Raw genomic sequence first — 19,231 nt, 5'->3', positions numbered from 1 at the left:
ATTGTTAGTATTTTGACGACTTCTGCCGTAATGGAATCAGAATTTAAATGTCTTTTCAATAAGGCATGCTGCAGTAGGTTGAATGCCCAATCACAAATGTGTACACACACATTACATCATCCTGGCTGACTGCTCAGAATCAAAACAAAACAAAAACCCTGGAGGAGCTGGTACAATAGGTCTTGCTATCAAGTGCACCTTTCTGCAGTCCCCTGGGGTTTTGGGAGTGAGGCATATTGATGCAAATACATTTCCTTTGATAAAGCTGAATACTAAAACAAAATTGACCAAAACACAAAAACACAAACAACTGTTCAATTTCGACAAACGATAAGCACTCAGTAGTAATAACTATATATGTTTGCAAGCTTACATCTGTGAAATGAGTTATTGTGCTGAAGATGCACCACATTTTTCAAGTTTTACATTTAGAATGTGGAAAACAATTTAAAAATACTTTGGAAACCATTAGGTACAAAAATATTTCGGTATGAAATCTTAGATTGTTGAACTGTTTTCCACTATTAAAAAAAAGCCATTTCCAGGATAACAGTAAATTACAAATCAATCAATTCTTAATGTTTGAATATATTTTGTAAATATAAATAAAAGCGAGGTGGATTCAGCATATTCAAACCTCTTAAAATGCCACAAGGCTTTTGATTCAGATACTGTATGACTCATGCTATTGATTTAAGATGCATTGAGCTCTCCAAGCTATAAAACCATCAAAAAATTGCTGAAATGCTTTTTACTTCTTACATATTGAACAATAAATTAATCCTCCAAGGGGCAACTGTTTGAAAACCGTTCTGCTGATTACTCCAATGAAAACACATCCGATCTCACAGGTCTGACAGGCACCACAATGCTGAAAGGAGGATGGATCTGTAATCTGTATTCAGCTTCTCTTTTCACAGACCAGGGACATCGGCAGTAAACAATCCCATAAGCCTCCAGGACTCCACCAGCTGATCCTGAGCTCGATGTGCTCTTTCTGAGAAGTATTGTGCTTTCATTTGAAGTATTTCATTCAATAGTTTAATCTTAGAAAGAACAAGAAACTGGAACAAATTAGTTGATTTGTCACGATTTACCTTAAAATTGCCTCATTGTTCAATTTACTGCCCCAGCTGTTTGGGTACCTGTTTTTGCAATACTCTTTGACGATAAAACAAGGCATCTTTATTCTCTACCACAGTCAACATCTAACAATTAACACTGATTAACCCCGAATTGCTCATTAGAAGAAAATATATTTTGGGGCACACTGATCAGAGCGAAATGTACATTGTCATAAGGTCATAAATCATAAGGAATAGGAGTAGAATTAGGCTATTTTGCCCATCAAGTCTACTCTGCCATTCAATCATGGCTGATCTATCTCTCCCTCCTAACCACATTCTCCTGCCTTCTCCCCATAACCTCTGACACGTACTAATCAATAATCCATCCATCTCTGCCTTAAAAAAATATCCACTGACTTGGCCTCCACAGCCTTCTGCAGCAAAAAATTCCACAGATTCACCACCCTCTGACTAAATAAATTTATCTTTATCTCCTTCCTAAAAGAATGTCCTTTAATGCTGAGGATATGACTAGAATTAGACTCTCCCACTAGTGGAAAAATCCACTCCACATGCACTCTATCCAAGCCTTTCACTATACTGTATGTTTTATTGAGGTCCCCCCTCATTCTTCTAAACTCCATCGAGTACAGGCCCAGTGCCGACAAACAGTCATCATAGGTTAACCTACTAATTCCTGGGATCAAACATTGGATAAAATATATTAAATTTTAGAGCAACAGAGGTATGCAGCATGGGAAACAGGGACTGCGGTCCAACAAGTTTGTGCCGACCAAGTTGCCTAGCCAATCTGGCCCCACTTGCCTGCAGTTGGCAATCCTTCCAAACCATTCCTAACAGTGTACTCGTTTAAGTGTCATTTAAATTTCCAATTGTACTCGATTCCAATACATAGAAACATAGAAACATAGAAATTAGGCAGGCAGGAGTAGGCCATTCGGCCCTTCGAGCCTGCACCGCCATTCAATATGATCATGGCTGATCATCCAACTCAGTATCCCGTACCTGCCTTCTCTCCATACCCCCTGATCCCCTTAGCCACAAGGGCCACATCTAACTCCCTCTTAAATATAGCCAATGAACTGGCCTCAACTACCCTCTGTGGCAGAGAGTTCCAGAGATTCACCACTCTGGCAGAATCCTCTGGCAGAGCATTCCATGTATGTACCACTCTCGGTTTGAAATGTTGTCCCTCAGGGCCCTTTTTCTCCTCTCATCTTAAACCAATGCATTCAGGTTTTAGACCGGCCTTCCCTGGGGAACAGTGAGTATTCATTTCATATATGCCATTTAAGATTATTTTATAAATCTCCTTAAGGTTAGCCCTCATACTCTTTAAAAAACAAAGAAAAGCACAACAATGTGGTCATGTTGATGAGAGGAGATTTTAGGTCCATGTTTGCACCATCTAGATACAATAAGGAAGAAACAATTGTGGGAAGCGGATGATGTTGGATGTATGAATGAGGAGCGGTTACCACTCTACCAATGTGAGCTGAACCCATGATCATGAACACATACTGCTAGAGTCATAATGGCCGGTGGGCAAGTTAGAAATCACCATCCAATCTAATTCTCCATCTTCCAATATTTCAAGAGGAAGGAGTGTTATGCAAGTTTGTTACGACGTATTGAAAAAGATGATCATGTATTGAGAAAGAGAGCACACAAAAGCCCAGTGAAAAAAAATAAAGTATATGCTTGCCAACCTGCCCCATCAAACATCTCCTGTAAAGAGTTTACAGATCCATGCTCGCTTGATCAGCCATTTCAGAACCCACAGAAATTCTTGGCTCTGTGAAAGACGGTTAAGAAGTAAGTGGAAATGAAATATGAGAAATAAATATGAGCAAGAATAACTGTTTGGGTTGAAAAATTAGTTGAAAGATTTGAGATGTTTGTGCAAGTTTTGTAATGGGTCAACCATTGTTTTTTTTCTGATTATTAAACCCTTACATTTGCTTCATTTCTGTTCATTTCAAACATACAGGACCTACCCACTAATGTTCATACTTTTCATAATTTTCTAATTTGACATTAGAAATTTGACAAATCTCATGCATGTGCTTCTTCTATGCTGGGCAGTAATTCAAGCATAGTTAGTGAGAGTCAAACAGTAGAAACAACAAACTGCAGATGATACTTACACAAAAGGACATAAAGTGCTGGAGCAACTAAATGGGTCAGGCATCATCTCTGGAGAATGTGGATAAGTGATGTTTCTGGTCGGGACCCTTCCTCTGACCCTTCTGAGAAAGTGGCCAAACCAGAAACGTCAACTATCCATGTTCTCCAAAGGTCATGCCTGACCCGCTGAATTACTACAGCACTCTGTGTGCTTTTTTGGTGAGAATGTTTGATGAAGCCGAGTTTTAGTTAAAAATATAAGAAGATATTAAATTGGTTTCTGGGCTAGCTTACAGCTTATATTTAGTGTCAAATTAGGCTTTCCTCAGGTTGCGGGGTGTGTGAGATAACATTGTCTCCCAAGTGAAGGAGCTATAGAGATATCTTTGAAAGTAAGATGCCATAAACCAAATTACCAATGTTTATAGGTTCTTAAAAAAGCAGAGGTGTTGATATGGGAAAGGAAGACAGGAACCCACTAGAAAGCTGATTTAAAATAGACTTTAATTTACAGCAATTGAACACTAAATTCCTTCCATTTGGCCTATAAATTGATGTAAATGAGATTTAAAAATCATGTTTTATTGTGAATTATTTGTGAATATTATTTGGACACTTAGGCTATTTAACAATGTTAATCATTTATTAAGAAATGGATAGATGTTTAGATCTAGTAATTGAAGTTTGAAATTAGCTACAATTGGGTAACTAACTAATTATATGCTTTTATTTCAGGTCATCCAAGTAAGATTATTTTATATTTGTGTCAGAATGGTTCAATCTATGATGACTGAAAATTTCATTCAGTTCTCTTAATTTTTAAGAAGGTTATGGGCTTTTGACTGTCCATGATCACAGTTTTTTTGTTATGTCCATAGAAAATCAATAGGGAACAAGATGCTAATTTCCGAGTATGAAAATGGCCATACTTTTTTATTACTTGAGATATGAAAGTGAATTAGGTGTCAAATTAAACTTATTGTTATGCTTTATCTGATGGGATAAATTGCAGATTTGATTTTTTTTAAATCTCACAGTTTGGTAACATTGCTAGATAGAGTTAAGAAACAAGGATAGCACTAGGAAAGGATGGAAATTATTGCAACTAGAATGCCAGTGGGCAGAGGAACAAGAGAATAGAATTAAAAGACAGGCAGGAGGTGAGAAACAGGTGATGGTTCGTAAAAAATAAACCCAGTACTGGTAAATCCTCTGGAGGAGACTTCATGTCTGGCACGACGACCCTATTTGGTAATGAAGATGAGGAGGAGTTAGATAATCTTGTGAGATGTCCACCTCCCTATGCCCTACCAGTAGCAATGGCATCTTTACCTGGGACAGTTCCATCAGTAACATCCCTATAACTTGAAGTTCTGACCTTACAAAGCTCTCCAGGAGTGGGAGCAGGGGGAATGCCTTTCTGTGTGTAATTTGTTAAGGCATTGATGCTACCAGAACAGCTGATCATTATTAAATGTACTGCACACACTGGTGCTGGGGACCCTATAGCAAAAGGCAATGGGTTGCTGATAGTGTATCCAAACAGGGCAGCCTGTACATCCAAATGCATAGTGACAGCAGCTAAACAGATGCTAGCAAATAGAACGGTCCTGCCAGATATGAGGGAGGTATGTACATTACAGAGGGACGCCTCTTGTATATAATAATAACTATGGAAACAAGTGGGCTGTGCCATTGATTCAGCACACCCCGCTTGGACAAGTTGGTGTATACGATACATTTTTACCCGTCTTACCCATGCTGGTAAGGAGGGAATGATAGGATAACAAAGGAAATGTGGTGACACCCGAAAATTTGATGAGGCACTGAAGCAGGCCTCTGAATGTAAAATTTGCCAACGAAATAATCCAGGCAAACCAATTAGGATACCCACAGGGGTGACGCCCAATGCCATCACGATCGTTTGAATGCATACAGATTGGTTTTATTGAAATGCCAAGGGCCCAGTGTTATAAATATTGCGTAGTAATTTTAGATTTATTTAGTAGGTGGAGTGAAGCTCTACCAACCACCAATAATAAGGAAAATTTGCACATTTTAATATCCAACAGCAATTCACTGTGTACACCACCCACAAGCATCTGGGATGGTGGAAAGAGTCAATGGGGATTGCAAAACAAAATTACCCAGGAGGTAAATCCTTTTTCTGACAAGCAACTATGTTATAAAAATTGGGGATGAAGGAAAATTCAATGGAGAAATGAGGATAGGATAGGGAGACTGAAAAGTCAAGGGGAGTCTGACTAATCATGATCTGGATCAATGTCCAATTAGGGTTAGGTAACCAGGATTTTGGTAAACAGAAGTCTTGTCAGAAAAAGGGAAAGTAAATTACAAAGAGATGTCTTTGAAGATGAAATATTATATACTGCTGGTAAAACAATGTTTTTGTATATGTACTGCTGTAAAACAATGTTTTTTGTATGTGGAACGTGAAATTCGAAGCAATGAGCAAAGTTGTGTGTCGCTTTAAGACGTTTGTCCTTTAAAATGCAAATAGACAAAGTTTATGGGGTGCGGTTGGTTATAAATCTTTTGAACCAAGTTAAAAAAAAGACATCCCGATTAAAGTGTTAAATGAGATTGGAAATGTCAAAATTACAGAGAAAAGTAAATGTATTATTGATTACTGATTCTGAATGAGTTATTTTGGGAAAGATTGTTTTGATATGATAACAGAGGTTGTCTTTTAAAATGTAAATGAAGCAAGATTACTGTTTTTAAGCAAACAAAAAGATGTTGCTGTAGCATGTGCGGTGTGAGAGAAATGAAGGTAGATGAAAAATTGTCTTATGACTTACAAAAAGGAGGTTTGAGGGAACTCACAAGGAGGGATGAAAGGTGAGAAGATAAAGTAGATTGGGGAAGAGAACATATTTGGAGAATTGAATATTTAGGTGGGGAGAGCCTCTTCGGATATAATCGGATTAAAGAATAAATTCACAGCGAAGTAAGTGTTAGGAAGGAACATGCAGGATCAAAGGTAGACAAAAGTGCTGGTGAAACTAAGCTGGTGAACAAGATTTACAACTTTTTATTGCCCCTGGAGAGTGGGGGGAAGCCACTTACAGGCCCTGGGCAATTAACTAATTATGTATGGTCGGCAATTAACCCATGTCTTGCCAGATCTACATTCCCAGGTTGGAGGAGCTTTGCTGGGAGCCATAAAAGCTATACGATGACGTGGGTGCTGGGACAAGAAGAAATTGAAACTGTATTGAAAAGAACAACCAAGTGTTGCTAACAACATGAACTGCTGTAAAGATGAAAGATCATCGTCGCTGGATACATTTGATTGACTGTGAACAGTTTGTGGAAACAAGGACGATGGGCTATTGATGCTTCCTTTATTCTGGGGTGGCCCAGCCCACATGGACTGAACTTTCTTCAGAATGGCAAACTTGCGGACTAACCCACATTTAAAGGATGGTACACACCTCCTTTTAAACAAGATTGAAGTCAAACATGACAAGCGCAGCAAAGATACCCTGACTACAGACAGTAAGAGGTCTGCAAAGGCCAGTTAAATCTACCTGTTTTTGCCACAACCAAGGCACTGGTGTATTTTAAGGAAACAGTATATTTGTGACAGGGCATTGTTATGTTGCAAATGCAGTGCCACACAAGAGAAGCATGAACCAGTTACACCAGCACACAGGGAAATCCAAATGAAGCCGAATAAAGGCTGAGCAATTTTTATGATCCTTTTCCTGTCCTATGGTAGTATATTAGTGTCACGTCCGGGGGAGGTTGGTGGCCATTTAAAATGTTTGGAGGGACTTGTGAAACGATTGTCCACTATGAATTGATTGGGTTACTAGTGTACTATTAATTTGTCTGATGAGATGCTTATGGTCTTTCGTATGTACTCAGGAAGGACTGTAGTTGTTATCAAAATTTTGATAAAAGGATGGAATGATGAAGCCGAGTTTTAGTTAAAAATATAAGAAGATATTAAATTGGTTTCTGGGCTAGCTTACAGCTTATATTTAGTGTCAAATTAGGCTTTCCTCAGGTTGCGGGGTGTGTGAGATAACATTGTCTCCCAAGTGAAGGAGCTATAGAGATATCTTTGAAAGTAAGATGCCATAAACCAAATTACCAATGTTTATGGGGGAGGAGGCAATAAAGGAAGAAGAGGAATAGGCAGTCACATCTTTGTAAACAGATGGCCTATGTTTAGGAGGGACCAAGTGACAAGGGAACACCAGGAAAGTGGAGACCAAATGACCAATGTTTATGGGGGAGGAGGTGATAGAGGAAGAAATACATAGGTGGTCACATCTTTGAAGCAAGAGGCAATAAACCAGATGTCCTATGTTTAAGAGGGACCAAGTGACAAAAGAAAACCAGGGGAGTGGAAATAAAATGATAAAGCAGATGGTCAATGTTTTTAGTATATCTTGTACCATGTAAACAAAAGGCCCTTGATGTGATGCAATCTGTGGAAACCTTTTCCTGTACCTCTGACATGATTAATGTCTGTGGAAGGTGTTAAGGGGAAAAAACCCTATTTAAGGCAATGTAATTCTGTTGTTCAGAGAAGAGGACTGGGGACAGTTGAGTGTCTACATTGGTCACTTAGCTGGAATCCTCGCTCCCTTCCATCGGCCGATGTTAAGTAAAGTTTTGAACTGGTCTACCAAACCGTTTGTGTGGTGTCTGTTTATTAAGAAGCGAACCTGGTTTAGTTGTTATAACAGTAACGTTTTCATGTTCACCTCCTCTCTGAGCAGTACAATAATTACATTAGTTGCAGCTGGTCAGTTTTACAAGCTGCAAAGAGTTCCTAAAATTACTTGCTATCTTTTCATGTTTTTATAGGCTAATAAATTTCGAGCCCAAATTCTAAGAAGCACATCACAGAACCCTGGGTATTTACAGAAGGTGGTAATTCATTCTGCCATATCTGTTCTAGGTTTTTTTTCCTAAATGAATTGTCCAGGTTTTTCTCTCTATCCCATCTCAACCAGATTTCAGTATTTTCAGACGTAATCGCACAATGCTCAAGATCAAATTCTCTTAGGAGGTGACCTCCATCAATTGCATGTGTTTAATAACACAACTGCAAGTTGTTTCTTGGTTCAACAAGTTTCATGCTTGTATGTGTCCCTTCACAAGTTGTAGTAGATGTCACACGAGGAAGCTGCAAGATTCCTTACTATTGATAGTGTAAGTGCACAAGATGTTGTCACTGATTCAGGGAGCAAGATTTTGTTTTTCGTGCAGTTACTGATAATCCTTCACAAGACGACATGTGTGCTAAACAGCACAATCAGCATGCAATAAGCAGAGCTGTGCAAACCCACAAACAGTGGATCAGATCATAGCTCTACATCCTACCACATCTGAACTTTAGACTTTAGAGATACAGCACGGAAACAGTCCCTTCGGCCCACTGTTTCTGCGCCGCCCAGCAATCACCCCATACACTAACACTATCCGACACACTAGGGACAGTTTACAATTTAATTAAGGTCAATTAACCTACACACCTGTATGTCTTTGGAGTCTAGGAGGAAACTGAGCACTCAGAGAAAACCCATGTGATCATAGGGAGAACATCCAAACTCTGTACAGACAGCATCCGTAGTCAGGATCAAGCCCGGGTCTCAGGCGCTGTAAGATAGCAGCTCTACTGCTATGTAACTGTGCCGACCATCTAGTCATGATTCATGGTGAAGAAAGTTAAATAGGGAATGGTACGACAAGGCCCTCTCTTCAATGATGTGGGTCCAGCATGTGGATGCCAAAGACATGCCTAAAGCATTCATAATCATGTTGAGATAGAAGTACCAGGTGGATGCCCCACCTTGGCCACCTCTAGAATTTGTCACCGTCGCATTAGCCAGTCTTCAGCCAATACAATACAATGAAGTGAATACAATTCACTCCATGTCATATTAAGAAACACATGAGAATACTGAGTGGGACCAGACTGAGTGGGTCTGCGGCACCGAAGCACCTCATTAAATCTTTCTAAGGCAATTACAACACTGGCTCCTACTCAGGAATGTGGAATTGTTTTCAAGTATGTCCTGCTTGCAAAAGTCAGGAAAATTAAATCAGTATATTTTTAATCATTGGCACAATGATGAAGGTATCATCAAAAGTGTTATCAAATGCCATTTATTAATTATTATTACGAATTATTATTAATTCGCTCACTGATGCCTAGTTTAGGATTCACAAGAGCCATCAGTTCCAGAACTAATCATAACCTTGGTCAAGATATGGACCAAAATGCTGAATTCCAGAAGGAAGTTGTGTGACTGCTTTTGATGTCATGATGGCATTTGACCAAGAATAACATCAATGGGCATTATTAAAACTAAAGCCAATGGGCAACGAGGAAAACACTTTGAGAGTAAGAGTCACACCACTCTCAAGATAAGATGATTATCATTTTCACAACTCATCAAACCCAGGGTATCACTACAGGAATTTCCTAAGCCCTACCATCTTCAACTGCTTCATCAATGATCTTTATTCCATTGTAAGGTCATGCGGGGATGTTCACTGATGACTAGGCAGCACTCAATTCCATTCATAACTCTTCAGTAAATGGAACAGTCCAAGCCTGCATAAGTTTCATGCCTGCATTTATAAGTTACAAGTAACATTTATGTCATAAATGTGCCAAGCAATGACCACTTCCAATAATAGAGAATCTAACAACCTAGCCTTGACATTTAATGGCATATCTATTTGCTGAGTCTCCACTAAGAAAATCCTGGGAATCACCATTGTTCAGAACTCATAACTTATAGAATTGGCTGTTAATTCCAATTATAATTTGCCGGAGAACTATTTTGACATATAACTCTTTTGGAGCTGATCCAAGTCTGTGGTGCATTATGCACGATTTCACCTTTGATTTTAGACTGTCATTACCATGTTTGCTTTCCCAAAGATCTTTGGATTTTAAAAGAAAAACTTCTATGTTTTACTGATCTCTTCCGCTGGTATGTTGACATTTCAAAATGTTCTATACTAAACATGCTAACGCTATCTCTCCACTAGTGGATGGTATTTGGGGACGAAATTGATATTGCTCGATAGATGGGGTGAGTTTCACCATGTGAAACTAGCCACACCTAATTTTAGCTGCTGCAGATCATGAGGGAACATCATGTTCAGACTTCATTATGTTACAATAAACATCGCTGTAACGATAAACATAGTTTATTTTGTTAGTCTAGATCAGTGGTTCTCAAATGGGGGTACGCGTACCCCTGGGGGTACGTGAAGGCACTCCAGGGGGTACGTGAGATTTTAAAATATAGGCCTACATATATTTAAAAAGTAGCATCCATGCAAAAATCCCGCTGGTTAGGGGGTACTTGGCTGAAAAAATATTTCACAGGGGGTACATCACTGAAAAAAGGTTGAGAACCACTGGTCTAGATAGTCTATTTGTTGGCCTTACTGATGGATTCTGGAATAATTGGCATCAATTATTGGCGTTAGACAGTGACTAGATCCAGGCCTACATCTTTTATTTGGGACATCAAAGCATAGAATAGAAAAGCATAGCATTGTAAAACAGCAACCCACCAGCAGGGATACAGCAATACAGAAAACGTCTTACAAGTGGGAGAGCAGCAAAAACACAAAAATGGAATGCACAAAGACAATTTGTTCGCAAATTCATAATTTTGTTTTTGACGGACTTTACAAAGATATTTTCATTGTTGATCGTTTCATTCTAGACTAGAATTTGTGCAGAGGATACTGAAATGGTGGGTCAGTGACTCCACATGAAATATTCATTATATTTGTCAGAACTTACAATTTTTAAATAAACCACAAAGTGCTGGAGTATCTTAGTGGGTCAGGCAGCATCTCTGGAAGACATGGACAGGTGACATTTTGGTTGGGACCCTTCTCCAGACTGATTGCAGTAGGGGAGAGAAAGTTAGAAATGAGGTGGAGATGGGACATTGCTAAACATGTTTGAACATCGCCATTTGAGTGCAGCAAGAAGACACTTAGCTGAACTACAGCATTGCTTGCGGTAAGAGAAATAAAGCGTTGCTGTAGGATGGATAGCTGAAACAAAGTGGATGGGCAAGTAATAGGCTTAAAAACTAATGCTAACACTCACATAAACAACAGCCGTGGGAATATTGGTGAATAATTTTCTAGTTATGATTGTTTTGCATAACTCAGTTGAACAATTGTAAACTATATTATTTTGTGCAGTTCATTATATGCAGTTTGAAATTGATGCTATTTTAGACATTTGGAGGAATTTATGCAAAAAAACACTGTTTTCATATTTGTTTAACAAAGAGGCTTTGTGTCTCTATGAATGTAGCTTGGAAGGTTCCTGATTTGTGTGTGGTAATCATATGATATCTGTCATGTGGGTGGAAAAGATGAATAAATGCCTGTGACAGTGTAACGTAAAATATTTAAAAGTAGGCTTAAAAAAATAACCATTCAAAAGTTGCTGACTAAATCTTTTGATGAGTTTTGCAAATATAGTAAATGTAATAAGTTCCATATTTTGCTGAGAGTGAACTAGTAAGCAATTGGGTAGAAGTCCGATAATCCTGGAACTGGATGTAGGAAGGAAACCCTGCAATTCTTCCAATTAATGTAAAAAGAGAGCCGGGTCAGCTCCATAAACTATATCTGGGGTGTTACCATAATTTAAAAAAAAACTGTAATGTTAGAATATCTCCTCTATTTAAATTGTTACAAACCTTTGACGTTTAAGAGGTTAACCTTAATAGTTCACATCAGTTGGTCTTTGCCTGGATTACTAATGCATATCTTCAGCCAAAACCACCCAAAATTCCAGACCATCAAGAAAACCCCATGCAAATATATTCCACAACCAATTACTTCCTTAAATGTGTTAATAAAAAAACAGCAAGAACCCTGTGATTTCTTGTCAGTTTAAACCATCAATTCAGCTGCCTCTGCAGTTTTTTTCCTTCCGTATTCCTCCAAACTAAACCTCCCACAGGAGTCCCCCGCCCCCACACAATGAAGTGCTCTCTCTCTCTCTCTCTTCTCTCTCTCTCTCTGTCTCTCTGTCTCTCTCTCTCTCTCTCTCTGTCTCTGTCTCATTCTCTCTCTCTACTCTCTCTCTCTCTCTCTCCTCTCCTCTCCTCTCTCTCTCTCTCTCTCTCTCTCTCTCTCTCTCTCCTCTCTCTCTCTCTCTCTCTCTCTCTCTCTCTCTCTCTCTCTCTCTCTCTCCTACCTACGCAATTTTCCTTTTTCAGAACTTTTGAATATGTAATTACATTGTAAATTTGTGGCCATCCTTCATGCTATTCCATTGCTTAATATTTTAAATTGGGATATTGCTGCAGCACTGATAAGGTCTTAATCAAATCTGAACTCTTGGCCGCAAGCTGAGGCTTCAATCTCTGGCCTTTCCCAGACCAAATCATATTCTGCCATATTCCACCAACCATCAGATTCAGATTCAAACTTTATTGTCATTGTGCAGTGTACAGCACAGAGACAACGGAATGCCGTTATCTCCCTGTTCCCATGCTCCTTGGAACCATGCTCCCTGATGCCTGCAACCAAGCAAAGGCGCACTTCTCACTAAACATTCCTCGCAAATTGTTGGAAAAACTCACCCTGAAAAATGTTGCCTGATATCAGCAGGCTGGAATTGAGGATAATTAGGTGTCTGGGAGCAATCTAGGAATGAAATGAGCAAGGACAAATGGTAACTGAGAAACTGGAGGAAGAGCAGCTTCATTTCATTTCAAGGTAGAGTGGGTGAAGAGTGCGGGAACAGTGGTGAGCAATGCAAGGAAAGCAGTGGGGTGAGGGTAGAGCTAAGGTGGCAGATAAAATTGATAGTATGGGACAATGGGGAAGTGAGAGAACAGTTTGGAAAGAGAGAGAGAGAGATCTGGAAGGGAGATAAGGGATAGGATTAGGGTGAAGAATGAATGATTGCAGAAGAGAAGGGAGCTAAGGAAGAATGTGTGGACAAGAGCAAATGCATTTGTGTCCAGCTGTTGATGTGTGAATAGCATGTGCATATATATCTTTCTTATATATTACTAAAACTCTGTTCTTGACCGGTTTTGGCGATCTGTGCTGCGATTTTCAAGAGAACGCCGCCACCTACGGCAGTCATTTTTGGCCACCTCGCTCAGAGCCCCCCTCCGCCGTATTAGTGCCGAGAATTTTTCCCGTTGATGAAATATGACAGAGATATTAATGTTTTTACAAAATTCCCCATTCTCTCTGCTGCCCCCGCTGGCAGCAAGGGGGAGGGACTATAAAACCAGGAAGTGGTGTGCCTCAATCAGTCTCTGCAAGTGGTGTGCTTCAATCAGAGCTCTGAATGACACTGACAAATGTCTACAGCACTGTGAGTACCCTTAATTTGTTTTGAAAATGAAAATATGGTTAGAGGTAAAAAAGCACTGCCTGAAAATAGTTGTTTGGGTTTAGGTTTGGGTTGAAGTAAAAAGGTTCTCCCCCCTCCCTCTTGCCTCCCTCCCCCCTCCCTCTAAAAAGGCTCCCCCCTCTCTCTCCTCTCCCCCCTCCCCCTCCCTCCCCCCTCCCCTCTCCTCCCACCCCTCCCTCTCCTTCCCCACTCTCCTCCTCTCTCCCTCTCCTCCTCTCTCCCTCTCCTCCCCTCCTCTCTCCCCCCTCCCCCCTCTCCCTCCTCCCCCTTCTCTCCCTCCATCCCCCTCCTCTCCCCCTCTCATCTCCTCCTCCCCCCTCTCTCCTCCCCTCTCCCCCTCTCCTCCCCCCCTCCTCTCCCCCCCTCCCTCTCCCCCCCCTCCCCCCCCCCCCCCCTCCCCCCCTCCCTCCCTCTCCCCCCCTCCCTCCCCCCCTCCTCCCCCCCTCTTCCCCCCCCCTCTCCCTCTCCCCCCTCCTCTCCCTCTCCCCCCCTCCTCTCCCCCTCCTCCTCTCCCCCTCCCCCCTCTCCCCTCTCCCCCCCCTCTCTCCCTCCCCCCCCCCCCTCCCTCCCTCCTCTCCCTCTCCTCTCCCTCTCTCCTCTCCCTCCCCCCCCTCCTCTCTCCCCGCCCCCCTCCTCTCCCTCCCCCCCCCTCCTCTCCCTCCCCTCTCCCCCTCCCCCCCCCTCCTCTCCCTCTCCCCCCCTCCTCTCCCCCCTCTCCCTCTCCCCCCCCCCCTCTCCCTCTCCCCCCCCCCCCTCCCTCTCCCCCTCCTCCCCCTCTCCTCTCCCTCTCCCCCCCCTCTCTCCCTCTCCCCCCCTCCTCTCCCTCTCCCCCCCCCCTCCTCCCCCCCTCCTCTCCCCCCCCCCCCTCCTCTCCCTCTCCGTCCCCTCCCCTCCCCATCCCCCCTCTCCCTCTCCCCCCCCTCCCTCCCTCTCCCTCTCCCTCCCCCCCTCTCCTCTCCCCCCCCCCCCCCCCCCACAACCGCACTTTGGGGGAACAGACCCAACGGGTCTGCACTTGGTCTAGTATATATATATCTGTTTATATGTGGCAGACGTAGGCGTCTATAAATGCTTATATGCAACACTATTTGGTCTCCAATAGACCAACACCTTGCTACATCATGACCACATGGTTGGTGGGATTCAAGCCCATTCTATCGTTATCTAAGAGCAACATTAAACTTGCACCGGCATCTTCCACTCTTCACGGTAGTGGAAACGTCACCCGTAATCCCATGGCATTGGCATTTGTTTATCATCGTCGCATGTAATGAGATTATTCGTCATCGTCAGCGTGCATTCCAGCTGGCGCTGACGATGGCTGCCAGTGTACTGGTCCTTGCTGTTTTGTATGTGTTTGTTCGTTTGTGGTGTCTGTGAAAATCCCACAAAGATCACTTTCACGAGAGAGGCACTCATTAACATCAGACATACGGTACCTCCAAACGTCGTTCCGGATTTCTCTCACTCACTGGATTATTTGGACATACTCATCGGCGGGGCATTCCCACTAGGACCCGGAACTGGTTCAATAACGACAAGCCCTGGTTTACAGCAGAACTCAGACAGCTCCACCAGTCTAAAGATGAGGCCTATAGGAGTGGGGATGCAGACCTCTACAGGCAGGCCCAGTATAAGTTGAGAAGAGGAATCGGAGCTGTCAAGGAAAGGTTGAGGAGCAACTTCTCAGCTAGTGACTCTTCTTCAGTTTGGAAGGGCTTGCAAGAAATCACCAGCTACAAGAGGAAAGACCCCCGCTCATTGGACAATCGTCAGCTGACCAACGACCTGAAAGAGTTCTACTGCAGGTTCGATAAAAAGAAACTTAACCCTGGTACCCCCTTCCACCCTCCCCAATAAACACTTCACACCTAGTTACAGCCTGACTCCAGTTTGCAAGGACTGAACCCTTCCCACCACTTCACACCTACTTACAGCCTGACTCCAGTCTGCAAAGATTGGCCCTTTCCCACTCAGCCCTCTCCAATCACCACTTAACACCTACTTACAGCCTGACTCCAAATCTGTAAAGACTGTGCCTTCGTCTACTACCCATCCCCTCCTTGCCGCCCCCTCCTGGACACTTCTCCATCATTAACAATAGAAATTGAGGTGGAGTGGCTGTTCAGAAGAAAGAAAGGCTGGAAATCTCCAGGACTGGACAATGTTTCCACCTCTATCCTCAAGCTCTGTGCCGAACAACTGGCACCGGTCTACACAGATATTTTCAGTCCCTGCAAACCTGTACTGACCTTGCTTGTTTCAAAGTCTCCACTATTGACCCTGTACTCAAAAAAAACAAGGATTACTGGTCTTAATGACAACAGACCTGTCGCACTGACCTCTGTATTCATGAAGAAACTTGAAAGACTTGTGTAGGCCAAGCTCCAACACCCTGCTGGACCCTCTGCAGTTTCAACACCGGGCCAATAGATTGGTGGATTAGGCAGTCAACCTAGGCCTGTACTTCATCCTCCAACACCTAGACCGCCAGGGGACCTAAGCAAGGATTTTGTTTGTTGATTTTAGCTCTGCATTCAACACCATTGTGCCAGAGCTACTACACTGCAAATTCTCCAAGTTGACTGTGCCTGAACCCCTCTGTCAGTGGATCACCAACTTCCTGACAGACAGGAAGCAGCATGTGAGGCTGGGAAAGCATATCTCAGACCCGCAGACCATCAGCATAGGAGCAACGCAAGGCTGCGTACTCTCTCATCTCCTTTACTCTCTCTACACTAAAGACTGCACCTCCACAGACTCCTCTGTCAAGCTTCTCAAGTTTGCGGCCGACACAACCGTGGTTGGACTGATCCAGGATGGGGAGGAATCTGCCTACAGACAGGAAGTGACATAGCCGGCGTCCTGGTGCCATCGCAACAACCTGGAGCTCAATGTTCTTAAGACAATGGAATTGATAGTAGACTTTAGGAGAGCTCCCCCTACCCTCACTCACCTTCAACAATACCAGTCACATCTGTGAAGTATTTTAAGTTCCTTGGAACCATCATCTCCAAGGATCTGAAATGGGGGGCCACCATCCACGCCACAGTCAAAATAGCACAACAGAGAAAGTACTTCCTGCGGCAGCTAAGGAAACACAATCTGCCACAAGCAATGATGGTCCAATTCTATACTGCCATCATAGAGTGTGTCCTCACCTTCTCCATCATGGTCTGGATTGGCTCAACAACCAAGCACGACATCCGGAGGCTGCAGCGAATCGTCCAAACAGCTGAGAAGGTTATTGGCTGTAACCCTCCCTCCATTGACGAACTGTACACTGCAAGGGTCAGTAAGTGAGCGGGTAAGATCATCTCTGACCCCTCTCATTCTGGCCACAAATTATTTGAAGCACTTCCCTCTGGAAGGCAATTCCGGACTGTCAAAGCCGCCACAGCCAGACATAAAACAGATTTTTTCCACAAGTAGTAGCTCTACTCAATAACCAAAAATCTGTAGCCTCATTTTGCTCTGGTATTTTATTTCAGTCACATGTTTAAACTGTAATGTTTTATTATTAATGTTTAATGTTTTATGTGTCATTCTTAATTGTTACTATATGTCGTGTTGTTACTTTCGAGCGGAGCACCAAGGCAAATTCCATGTATGTGTACATGGCCAATAAACTTATTCATTCACTCAGGAAAAAACTTTGTTTATGTGCTATCCAGTCAAATCATATTATCCATGAGTACAATCAAGCCATACTCAGGTATAGTTGTTAATGCAAAGTGAAAAATAACCCAAAGTGCATAACATAAGCATTATCACGTTACAGCTGCTGAAGAGGTGCAGATAAAAGAAAGTCCAAGGGTTGCAAGGCGGTAGATTGCGAGATCAGAATCCCTCCCTCTGCCCCTCCACCCTGGCTTCAAATGAATCTTGAACTTCTGCTAAACCATTTTAGCCAGAATCTCAGCCATGGCATCTTTACCATGGACATGGTCAGACTTCCAAGATGGCCACGCCGTCGTGTTTGGCTGCCCGTCATCTCCCATCTGGACAAAGCCCCAATCAAGGTAATCTCTACTGTTTGTATGGCCTGCAGTCAAAGCTGGTGTACGAACGGCAAACACTATTGGACATCCAAGCCTCAGTCGTTGAGGTCTTCACCCGAGGCCCCGGGCAAGGCCCTGGACGGAGCCCCGGACGAAGCCCTGGACCGAGCCCTGGACGAAGCCCCCGACTGAGGCCCCGGCTGAGGCCTCCCTTACCGTTCGTTCCTCGCTCGGCTCCCAATGGATGTATGGGCTCCGCCTTGCGGCGCCCGCCGCATGCGCCGAGCAGGAGGTGGGCTAAACGCACCCTGGTAAAGTTGAAGAACCTCGCCCGCGCCCGTTTAACATCTGCTTACCTTACCCAGCACTGTGAGGACGGACCTGGTCGGCCCTACCACTCCATCCATCGGCGGTCCCTCGAGCCCATGTATGCCTCTCTCCAGTCGATTTTCCCGGTCCCCGGTTTGTCGGCATGCGGCCTCCCAGCCAGGCCCTGTGTAAAACGCAGCGGCGTGGTTTCCCTGAACCTCCACCCGCTGGTGTGGGAGCTGCTACCGGACCACAACTCGCCTGCAGTCCCTGCAAAAGTGGCCCTGATCAACACGAGAACAATGCTGAACAAAACCTTTGTCCTCAATGACTTCTTCACCGCACGTGGATTGGACTACCTACTGATCACAGAAACCTGGCTAAATCCTGGTGAGCTTGCTCCACTCGTGGAACTCTGTCCTGATAACTGTAACTTTTTCAGCTCGCCTAGGCTCTCCGGTCGCGGTGGGGGTCTAGCCACTGTGTTTAAGAAGCATTTCAACTGGTGCCTTCTGAACGCTGATCATGTCTCCAGTTTTGAACATCAACTAATCATAGTTGGTCTAATCTGTCCACTTTCAATTGTTCTTATGTATCGCCCGCCAAAAATGAATAAGGACTTTATCTCACAATTTGGTGATCTTATCGCTAGCTTTTGCCCAAATTTGACCGGCTCCTGATTCTTGGTGACTTTAACATTCATGTCTGCTGTCCCACAAAGCCTCTTCTGAGTGAATTTATGCACCTGGTTGAGTCCTTCAACCTGACTCTACCCACCACTGGACCCACGCACAAGCTTGGCCATACACTAGACCTAGTGCTTTCGTCTGGTCTCCCAATTTGTAATACAGAAATTATTGATGCCTGTCTGTCTGATCATAGTGCAATTATATTTGATGCATCTCTGCCTTTCTCTCCCTCAAAATCCCATCTCTCTGCTCGCTACTCCCGCTACGTAAACTCCACGACGGCCAGTAAGTTCTCTGAGGCTTTCATAGCCGCCCCATCCATCTGCACTATTGAGGCGTCTCCCCTCCATCTCAGCACCGACTACCTCATTTCTTTATTCAATACTACTTGCTCTTCCATTCTGGATTCTGTTGCTCCTCTTAAAATGAAAAAGCCTAAGCCTAAAAGCTGGCCATGGCTCAATGACACCACCAGAGCCCTAAGAAAAGAATGCAGAAAATCAGGACGGAAGTACAAATCTGATAAGCTTCAAATTTCCTTTGAACTCCTGAAAAACAATCTTCACAAATACCAGGAAGCAGTAAAATATGCAAGAACAAAATACT

The sequence above is a fragment of the Leucoraja erinacea genome, chromosome 11 (assembly GCF_028641065.1).
Source record: "Leucoraja erinacea ecotype New England chromosome 11, Leri_hhj_1, whole genome shotgun sequence".
Lineage (NCBI taxonomy): Eukaryota > Metazoa > Chordata > Chondrichthyes > Rajiformes > Rajidae > Leucoraja > Leucoraja erinaceus.
Note: the sequence above shows the minus strand (reverse complement) of the source record.